This window comes from Bos mutus, chromosome 9 (assembly GCF_027580195.1).
Source record: "Bos mutus isolate GX-2022 chromosome 9, NWIPB_WYAK_1.1, whole genome shotgun sequence".
In the NCBI taxonomy this organism is placed as follows: Eukaryota; Metazoa; Chordata; class Mammalia; order Artiodactyla; family Bovidae; genus Bos; species Bos mutus.
In genome coordinates this window covers 95,676,187-95,686,681 of record NC_091625.1, presented here as the reverse complement: position 1 = coordinate 95,686,681, position 10,495 = coordinate 95,676,187, and the positions used below count along the sequence as shown (strand labels likewise).

General features: G+C 47.9%; 1 long non-coding RNA gene across 1 annotated transcript; it reads right to left on the bottom strand.

Annotated features, from left to right (window-relative positions):
- Positions 1-5,949: 5,949 nt before the first annotated feature.
- Positions 5,950-10,452, bottom strand: LOC138989188 (uncharacterized). Its single transcript, XR_011465433.1, has 3 exons — positions 10,361-10,452; positions 8,724-8,790; positions 5,950-6,427 (listed from the first exon to the last, which is right to left on the bottom strand). It is a non-coding gene; the product is annotated as an uncharacterized lncRNA (long non-coding RNA).
- Positions 10,453-10,495: the final 43 nt, after the last annotated feature.

The following is a 10,495-nucleotide window of genomic DNA, read 5'->3' as shown; positions in this document are numbered from 1 at the left end:
TTTAAACACAACTTCCAAAGTGTGATCACAGAGATAATGTGTTCTTCATTTAGCACTAAGAGGTGAATGTCTTCTTACTCCGTGTGATCTAAAAAGTTGGAGTCATGGGACTTCCCTGGTGATCCAGTGATTACGAATGTGCCTTGCAATGCAGCGGGACCTGGGTTCTATCTCTGGTTGGGGAACCAAGATCCCACATGCCTCGGAGCAACCAAACCCGCCTGCTGCAATTAGAGAGTCCGTGCCTTCAAACTAAAGATCCTGTATGATACAGCAAAGATTCCCCTTGCTACAACTAAAACCTAATGCAGCCAAATAAATAAATATGTAAAAAAAATGAAGCGGAAACTCCAGTCCTTTGGCCACCTGATGCGAAGAACTGACTCACCAGAAAAGACCATGATGCTGGGAAAGATTGAAGGCAGGAGAAGGGGACGACAGATGAGATGGTTGGATGGCATCACCAGCTCAATGGACATGAGTTTGAGCAGGCTCTGGGAGTTGGTGATGGACAGGGAGGCCTGGCGTGCTGCAGTCCATGGGGTCTCAAAGAGTTGGACACGACTGAGTGACTGAACTGAACTGAACTGAAAAAAATGAAAGTTGGAGACACACAGACATAAAAGAAAACCTATGGTTACTAAAGGACAAAGTTGGGAGGGGGGATAAATTAGGAGTTTGGGATTAACAGATATACATTACTATAAATGAAATAGAGAAACAACAAGGACCTACTGTATAGCACAAGGAACTATATTCAATATCTTGGACCCACCTATAATAGGAAAGAATTATATATATATAAACTGAAATATATATTACATATTATAAATATTATGTAATATATATAGTATATACAACATATATTGTTATATATTAACATATATAATATACAACATATATTATATAATATAACATATATTATTTATATATTACTGAAATATATATTATATATATATATTTTTTTCCCCACGGAGGGGAAAGACTCTCCCCGTCTTCCTGTGCTTCACGCCGATACATCGGAAGGAATCCCGTTGGTAACCCTTACTGTGTAACTGATGCCCATGAGCCCCCAGGCTGTGCTATGTGGAGTGCAGTAGGCTGGCTTCTGGACACACGTGTCCAACTGGTGGGATTAACCGCTTTTTGTTTGGAAAGACCTAGTGGGGGGTCCACCTCTAAAGGCACGCAACATAGCTAGGGTGATAGAACGTGCTGTGCTGACTCCTGCTAGACCACCAGAAGGTTTCTTTATTGATTTATTTTGGCTGTGCCTCGCAGCAGCAGGTTTCTTTTATTTATTTGTCCTTTAAAAAATATTACTTGGCTGTACCAGGTCTTTGGAGAAGGCAATGGCACCCCACTCCAGTACTCTTGCCTGGAAAATCCCACGGATGGAGGAGCCTGGTGGGCTGCAGTCCATGGGGTCGCTAAGAGTCGGACACGACTGAGCGACTTCACTTTCACTTTTCACTTTCATGCATTGGAGAAGGAAATGGCAACCCACTCCAGTGTTCTTGCCTGGAGAATCCCAGGGACGGGGGAGCCTGGCGGGCTGCCGTCTATGGGGTTGCACAGAGTCGGACACGACTGAAGCGACTTAGCAGCAGCAGCAGCAGCAGCACCAGGTCTTAGTAGCATCACGCAGGATCTTCACTGTGGCATGTGAAATCTTTAGCGTGGCATGTGGTAACTAGTTCCCTGATCAGCAATTGAACCCAGGCCCCCTGTATTTGGGAGTGAAGGGTCTTAGCCACTGGACCACCAGGGCAGTCCCAGAATGTTTCTTTTAAAGCCGGCCTGCCCCTCCATGTGGGGGTGGCTCTGGCTTGGTGAAAACCACGGGTGGCCTTCCTTATAACTGGACAGGATACCGCTGCTATTGACTCCCTTTCCATTGACCCAGTAAGCGCTTGGCTGCAAAATCTGCGCACATCCTGGCACGTGAATTCTGAGCAGACTTGGTCTCTCACTCTTTAGTTCTCTTTGGCTGCTTCTGTCTGTGCTGTATTTGTTGTATCTGGTTGCAGTGCCCCCTACATACCTGACCCCAGGAAGGTTCCGGAAGAGGGGTGGATCAAGAGTGTAGGGTCGTGCAGGGTATGTCAGGGTGGAGTGTATGACCAGGCCACTCAAGATGGCTGTTCTCTGGCTCTCTGTCCATCCCCTGTGGGACCAAGGCCTGTTTCACATACACCAACTCACATGACTGACTTTCCTCTATACCTGCCCCAGGCCCCAGCTAGTGATTTTTCTTATCAAAGGGGTGGTGGGGGTGTGTGCAAGCTCCCTCTTTCATCAAACCACTGATGTCTCAAGAAAGGAAAAGAAACTCTGATTCACTGTCCTGTTTCCCAGTTTGCCCAATGCCTCAGTGTTTTGCTCACAGCTGCTCAAATCATACCTCCCAAAGGACATTAGTAATCTTTCACAACTGTGTTTACCCTTTAAACTGAGAAACTTGTGGGTGATGATGTTAGCATCTTTTTCTTTTTTTTGCAGGTACTGTTTTTCCCAGATAGTTGTCATCATTCAGCATAACTTTGTTCCAATGTATAGGTTTTCTCCAGTTATTTTTGTTTGTTTGTTTCTTAATAACAGTTACCAAGAACTTCTTTCATCTCTCTTAGAGGTTATTTGCCTTGCTACTAATTGTAAGCTCATCCAACCAAGCTTCAGGCCAGGACGGTATGGAGGCTGAGAAGACTTGAAAATGGAAGGGCTGGGGTAGCATCACGTGCAACGAGCAGACTGAGACATCTTTGGTTGTCACAGCTGTAGGTGGGTGAGGACTACCAGCTTCTGGTGGGTAGTGGCCGGGGAGGTAGGTAAACATCCTGCATACCCAGGACAGCCCCCCAGTAGGAGAGTTACCTGGTTTAAATCGTCAGCAGTGTGGAGGTTGAGATTGAAGCCCCAGCTGTCTGGGTTCCAGCCTTTGACCCCAGACTCTAGTCTCTGGGTAGCCTCAGGCCTTTGCTGTCACACCCCGAGAGCCGCTGATCTTCCGGGGTAACAGGCTCTGCAGGACTATGACCAAGCACCTGTGGGTGGGGACATGGCTGGTTCTACATCCCAGCTCCTGGCGGGCTTAGCACCACAGGGCGGTCCGTGCGGGGAGTAGAACGTGAAGGTTCAAGCACCCACTGAAATCCTTTCTCATCCACCCTCCAACCCCAGCTAATGGAGTCAGCTGCTACTCAAAGCACGAATATGAAGTCTCCGAGCCTGGACCAGAGGCAGGGAGGCTCCTGTTCTGGGCAGTGCGGCACTGGGGAGACAGAAGAGCTGTCTCTGGCTTTAACAGAGCGTTGGGGTTGACTCTTCTCCGTTCTGCTCACCCCTCACCCCTAGGAGTCTGAGAGCGAGGTGTGGGAAGGTTGGCCTCTTCTTAGGTCTGCCTCCTGGGCTCTTCGATGCCCCGTGTCCTCACATGGTCGCCCCTTGGCCTGTGTGTGTCCCTGGCCTTGCCCCCTTTTTATGAGGGGGGGTTAGTGCTTGCATTGTACCTTAATTACCTCTTAAAAGGCTCTGTCTCCATAAGTTTGTTTTCTTAGAGTCTGTGAGTCTGCTTCTAATTTTTGTCAATAAGTTCATTTGTCTTATTTTTTAAAATTCCACATATAAGTGGAATCATATGATATTTGTCTTTCCTCGTCTGACTTACTATGGTGCGGGGAGGGATAAATTAGGAGTTTGGGGTTAATATATACACACTACTGTATGTAAACTAAACAACAGGGCATACTGGATAGCACAGGGAACTCTACTCAATATTCCGTAATAAGCCACATGGAAAAAGGATCTGAAAAAGAATGGATAAATGTATAACTGAGTCACTTTACTGTACACCTGAAACTAATACAATACTGTAAATCGACTATCGTTGCTGTTGTTTAGCTGCCAAGTCACATCCGACTCTTTGCGACCCCATGGATTGTAGCACACCAGGCTTCCCTGTCCTTCACTCTCTCCTGGAGTTTGCTCAAACTCATGTCCATTGAGTTGGTGATGCCATCTCAATCAACCATACTCCAAAATAAAATAAAAAGGAAATAAAAAGGGAAATAATTTAAATAAAAAGTAAAAGTGTCTGATACTAAAAAAAAAAAAAAAAAAAAAAAGCTCTGTCTCTGGATACAGTCACATTCTAAGGTACTGGGGGTCAGGACTTCAGCATATGAATCTGGGGGACAAATACAGTCCTTGACAACTGGATTAAGTGTTAAACTGGTCTGGGACAGGACTAAGATGTCTGCTCAGGGGGAACTGGAATGTTTAGGGTGAATGTGGAGCATAAGAGAGCTGCTGGTTTGTCCATCACTGAGAGGCTATTCTTCAAACTCCTTACAAGAGTAACTGATCAGCTGTCTTTCACAAACAGAGCATCTTATCCCAACACATAGCTGACTAGTTCCTGACACTAAATCAAAGGTTAAAGATCCCTCTAGGCTTATTGGACAGGATTTTATCCAGTTTCCCACCAAAGGGCCAGTGCACATGTAAGTGGGCCCTAGGATCGGGTGATGCAGACCAGGATGGAGAATATTCTGGGACACGCCTGAGACGGGACCCAGGGTCCATCCTTTCTTGTGGACCAAGTTCTGGAATGAACCTCCATTGTATATGAGGCCATGCCTCCTGCGTACCCCCTCTGGTTCTCCAGAGTGGACCTTTGGTGGGAGGGCGGCTCCTAACAAATGCTGGCCAGGAGACATAGCCAGCCTGAGCTCCTTCTGCATGGTCATTGCCCTCTGTGCTGCTGCTACTGCTGCTAAGTCGCTTCAGTTGTGTCCGACTCTGTGCGACCCCAGAGACGGCAGCCCATCAGGCTTCCCTGCCCCTGGGATTCTCCAGGCAAAAACACTGGAGTGAACTGCCATTTCCTTCTCCAATGCATGAAAGTAAAAAGTGAAAGTGAAGTCGCTCAGTCGTGTCCCACTCTTAGCAACCCCATGAACTGCAGCCCACCAGGCTCCTCTGTCCGTGGATTTTCCAGGCAAGAGTACTGGAGTGGGGTGCCACTGCCTTCTCCGATTGCCCTTTGTGGTCAGGGTCAACTCATTGTGAGTAGCTCTTGAGAGTTATTCTTAGAACTATGCCATGAATTCAGCCTCACTCCATGATAAATCCTGGGCTGTTAAGTGGAATTCTGCGGTGTAATGACTAACAAATCTCCCCACCGCTTACATGGAATGCATTGCCCCCCCTGTGTTTTACCTGTGTGGTGGTTAGTTTTAGGTGTTAACCTGGAGGATGTTTTGGATGAGATTAACATTTAAGTTGGTAAATTTCTGGGTAAAGCAGATTGTCCTCTATAAGGTGTGTGGGCCTCATCCAATCAGTTGAAGGCCTAAGTAAAGCAAAGACTGACTTTCCTTAAGTGAGAGGGAATCCTCTATCAGATTGCCTTCACACTGGAACTGCACCACTGGCTTGCCTGGGTCTCAAGCCTGCCAGTTCACACTATAGGTTTTGGATCTCCAGCCTCCATAATCGCATGAGGCACTTCCTTATAATACATCTCTTTCTCTCTGCATTTACACATCTTAGTAGCCTTGTTTCTCTGGAGTACACACCAGGAGTGGTGATGATGGTGGATTGTTGATTCCCCTAAAGGGGCAGATGTTGCCTAGTTTTTACAGAGGGATCTTACGCAGGCATCACCTGGATTCTAAATATGGGACCACTTTTCTCTTCACCCTTCCCCCATTCTGTTCTGGTTTCCCAGGTTCATGGCTAGTGAGTCTAATTCCATAGACAAGGGTAGGAAAGTCAGCCAGGTGGGTCAGGGTCAAGGGAAGCTCCAGGAAGCTGGGTCTTCACTGAGACTAAGGAGCAAAGGTGATCGAAGGGGCAAATGAGAGGGGGCAAGGGAGAACGGAGGACCAGTTCAAGCTTCAGGTTCAAGAGCTAGGACCTGAATCATATGCAAGAGAAGAGGCTGGAGATCAATCAGGAGTCGAGAAGACAGGAATAAGCTGGGACCCAGCATAGGAGGGGCAAGTTTCAAACAGTGAACTACAAACAAAATAGGGTTGAGCTCAGTTTTACTGGGTGCAAGGAATGTGGCGGGCAGGGGGTGTGGTGGCTGTTTAAAGGCACAGTGATGTTAGGGTTAACAGGGAGAGCAGTACATTCAAAGCCGAGCTCTACTATCGACTGGCTCTGTGTGACCTTGGTCAAGTCACTTACTGTGTGTGTGTGTGCTAAGTGGCTTTAGTCGTGTCCGACTCTGTGCGACCCTATGGACTGTAGCCTGCCAGGTTCCTCTGTCCATGGGGATTCTCCAGGCACGATTACTGAAGTGGGTTGCCATGCCCTCCTCCAGGGGATCTTCCCAACCCAGGGATCGAACCTGGGTCTCCTGTATTGCAGGCAGAGTCTTTACTGCTGAGCCACCAGGGAAGCCGAAGTCACTTACTACCTTTGTGCAAAAGAGAAATAATAAGCCACTTTACAGAGATGCTGTGAATTAAGACAAGATGTGGAGCATCAGACCCAGCACCAGAACAGGGTCTGACAGTACCAGAACTGAGGATCTGCTCAATTACGTCAGTTCCTTTCTTCCTTTATGTTGGTTGCTCAGTTGTGTCCAACTCTTTGAGATCCCATGGACTATAGCCCACCAGGCTCCTCTGTCCAAGGGATTTCCCAGGCAAGAATACTGGAGTGGGTTGCCATTCCCTTCTCCAGGGGATCTTCCCAACCTAGGGATTGAACCCAGATCTCCTGCATTGCAGGTGGATTCTTTACCAGCTGAGCCACAAGGGAAGCCCAAGAATACTGGAGTGGGTAGCCAATCCCTTCTCTAGGGGATCTTCCCGACCCAGGAATCAAACTGGGGTCTCTGACTACCTGTCTCATTCAATAAAACACTTCTGCTCTGAGCCAACCTTCCCCTTTCCTTTCCAAGAGTTAATGCATTCTTAGAGGATGCAATTTAATTATAATCCGCCTGATGTTGTGGCATGGGCAGCTCACTTTGAAACCTTTGTTAATGATATTCTATCTTTCCCATCATTTTCTCTCTTTGTCTAGATCACTGGTTTCATTTTAGCAATTTAAGTACTACTCTTGGTCCTATTCCTAGAGAAGGAAATGGCAACCCACTCCCAGTATTCTTGCCTGGAGAATCCCAGGGACAGAGGAGCCTGGTGGGCTACAGTCCATGGGGTCGCAAAGAGTTGGACATGACTGAGTGACTAAACTACAGTAAAACAACAACAACTTGATCCTGTTAGCGATCTCATTTATGCAAAAGGAAAGCCGGTGGAGCAATTCTCACTGAGATTCCTGTCTGGGTAAAGTTTGTGGTACAAGGGGTGAAAAGGAAGAGTGAGAGAGAAAAAGGAGAGAATGTAGCTAAAGTCATTCCATAAATGGTCCGAGTTCATTACTAAGCATGTGAAAATATGTCTTGTAGAAGGATATGTGGCAGAGACTGTTAATTTCCAATCCGTTATTCATTTTCTCTGTTGTTAAGGAATTCCACATTTTTTAACACTGGGAATGGCCATAGCTAAATGAATGTTTCCCAGCCTCCTCTATAGTTAGGTACAGCTTTCTACCAAAATTCTGATTGGAATTTGTTGGGTGAATCTACCATGGAGAATCCTTGAAAGGAGATAGCTGGGGCCAACCTTTTGTCCCTCCCTCTTCATGGAGAGGGGGTGAGATAGCTGGTGTTCTACAAGCTATCATCATGAGGCAACTCTGAGGACAGAGGAACCTGGTTCCTTGAGGACTTCACAGCACTGTCATCCCAGCCCTGGACTACCCACTCCAGATCTCTTTTACAGGAGGGAATACACACTTCTGGGTTTGAGACACTGTGGCTGGATCTGTTTAATAACTGACTCCAAAGGATTTCATTTCAACCTACATTTTTCCTTCTTCAGCCAATATGTTGATCTAGACTCTGGTGGGTCTGAGATGCCTGTGAAGTAGTCTTGGGAAGTTTGTTGATGGGAAATCCACAATTATGGTGCCCTGATGTGGCAGATGACATCCTGAGCTGGCGGGAGGAATTTGGGACAGATTCCAGTCAACTGTAATCTAACTCCTTGAGACAGTTGAATGAGTACATCTTATAGTGGTGATTGCAGCCGTGAAATTAAAAGACACTTGTTCCTTGGAAGAAAAGCTATGACCAACCTAGATGGCATATTAAAAAGCAGAGACATTACTTTGCCAACAAAGGTCCGTCTAGTCAAAGCTATGGTTTTTCCAGTAGTCACGTGTGGATGTGAGAGCTGGACTATAAAGAAAACTGAGTGCTGAAGAATTGATACTTTTGAACTTCGGTGTTGGAGAAGACTCTTGAGAGTCCCTTGGACCGCAGGGAGATCCAACCAGTAATCCTAAAGGAAACCAATCCTGAAGATTCATTGGAAGGACTGATGCTGAAGCTGAAACTCCAATACTTTGGCCACCTGATGCGAAGAACTGACTCATTGGAAAAGACCCTGATACTGGGAAAGACTGAAGGTGGGAGAAGGGGATGACAGAGGATAAGATGGTTGGATGGCATCACCGACTGGATGGATATGAGCTTGAGCAAGCTCTGGGAGTTGGTGATGGACAGGGAGGCCTAGCATGCTGCAGTCCATGGGGTCACAAAGAGTTGGACAGGACTGAGCCACTGAACTGAACTGAACTGATAATGGTTAACTATAAAGGAAAAACAGGCCCGTTTACTGGATGTAAGACATTTTCATTACCTCCTGCAGCCCCCAAGCCCTGGTCTCAATCCTGGTCAATCTCGTAGTTGGGGTGTCTTCTGGAAGGCTGTAACCAATGGCAGATATGATGTTAGAGACACTAATCTCACTTCCCCACAACCCAGCCTTTGTTGCTTGCTCAAAAGAGCTTGTCCTGCTGAGGGGGTGGGGTGGGAATTCAATTTAAATATCAAAGCATCACTTGTACAAAAAAGAAGTACAGCGATTTGGCCTGACTGGGCTCAATCTCCTTCTAGTGATATTTTGTTCTCACTAGAACAAGCCTTTTTATTAGCGACTGACCTATCACTGAATTGTTATTTCATTCTTCCAAATGCTTTTATTCCAGTTCCCATAGCTAGTACCCTAAAAGCAGTTCTTAGTATCTCATGCTAGAATTTATACAACAGTTTTTTAACTAGCCTGCCCCTTAAATCAATGGCAGACTCCCTTGACTGGAAAACTACTTTAAATATGCCTCATGTCAGCTAAAATGCTTTTCAGTTTCCGGTTACCAATTACGTGTTTGAGTTTTAAGGACACTCATCACCTGGTTCCAACTTGAATTTCCTCCATCTGGTAGCATGCCCTTACATTCACCTTGACTGCCAGCAAGCCCTACCCTTTCTGTGAAGCCGGGCTCAGTGCTTCCCCTTTCGGTTCCCCTAGTCATCCTCGGCACAGAGGTGGGGTGGAAATTGTGAAGGGGGTGGAGGAAGGTAACTGAAACACTATTCAGCACCTATTATTTGTCTGTTTATTACTGTACTATTCTATTCAGGAAAGGCCCAACTCAGGCCAGTAACAGTGTAAAACTTTCTAATTTCTTCACAGAATTCAGGATTTTTTTTCCCAGTTGTTGAGAAAGTACCTGATATTTACAGTTCATTAGAAATAGGACGCCGCAGCAAAGACTCCTCTGTTGTACTTCTTTTATATTCTCCCGGCAAACACTCAAGACTTGACTGCTAAGGCCTGGTAATCAATGTGTGAACTTTGGATTCTAATCCTGATCTTTCACTTATTAACGGTGTGACCGGGGCAACCGGTTCATTAAGCGGGAATCAATGATGCCTATCCTAGGAGTGAAACAAAGATAAATGTATGTAAACTCTGCAGCGCAGTCCCTGGCACGTGGCGGGTGCACAGTAACACTATTATCAGGCCTGGCGGAGGTCCCAAGGTCGGTTCACTCGGAAAGAACGCTCACTCCGGGCAGTAGTTGGAGAGGGACCGGCCCTACACCGTCCCAGAGCCAGGGCCCGCTCTCCTGCGAGACCGCGTCGGCTCACGGCTGCGCTCCGATGCGGCTCCCAGAGACACTAGTCTTTCCTCTGTGCGAAGGGCCCGGGACCCCGAGGCTACCCCCCACCCCACCCCGGCTGCGTCCGGGAACGAGCAGGAACGCAGCCGCGGGCTTCCCGGCACGGCCCGCGGGGCCTGGGCCCCCCATCCGCGGGCCGCGCCAGGCGGTGCCTTCACGGGGGCGGAACGCAGAGCCGTACCATCTCTTTCGGGGGCTGGGGGGAGGGAAAACAGCGGCCCTCCCTTTGGCGACGCGCCCGGAGACGCGCAGTCGCAGTGGGGGCCCCGCGGCTCGCGCAGCCGCCGGGGAGACTGCCGGGCCTCTTTCTCACCTGCGCTGGGCCCGGAGCACGGGCGGGGCCGACCACAGCGCCGAGCACCCCATTTCCCCGGAGTTGGAAGCGGCGCGCGCAGCTGGGCGGGGCCGAGGCGAGCGCAGTGGGGCGGGGTCGCGGCGGGCGCAGGAG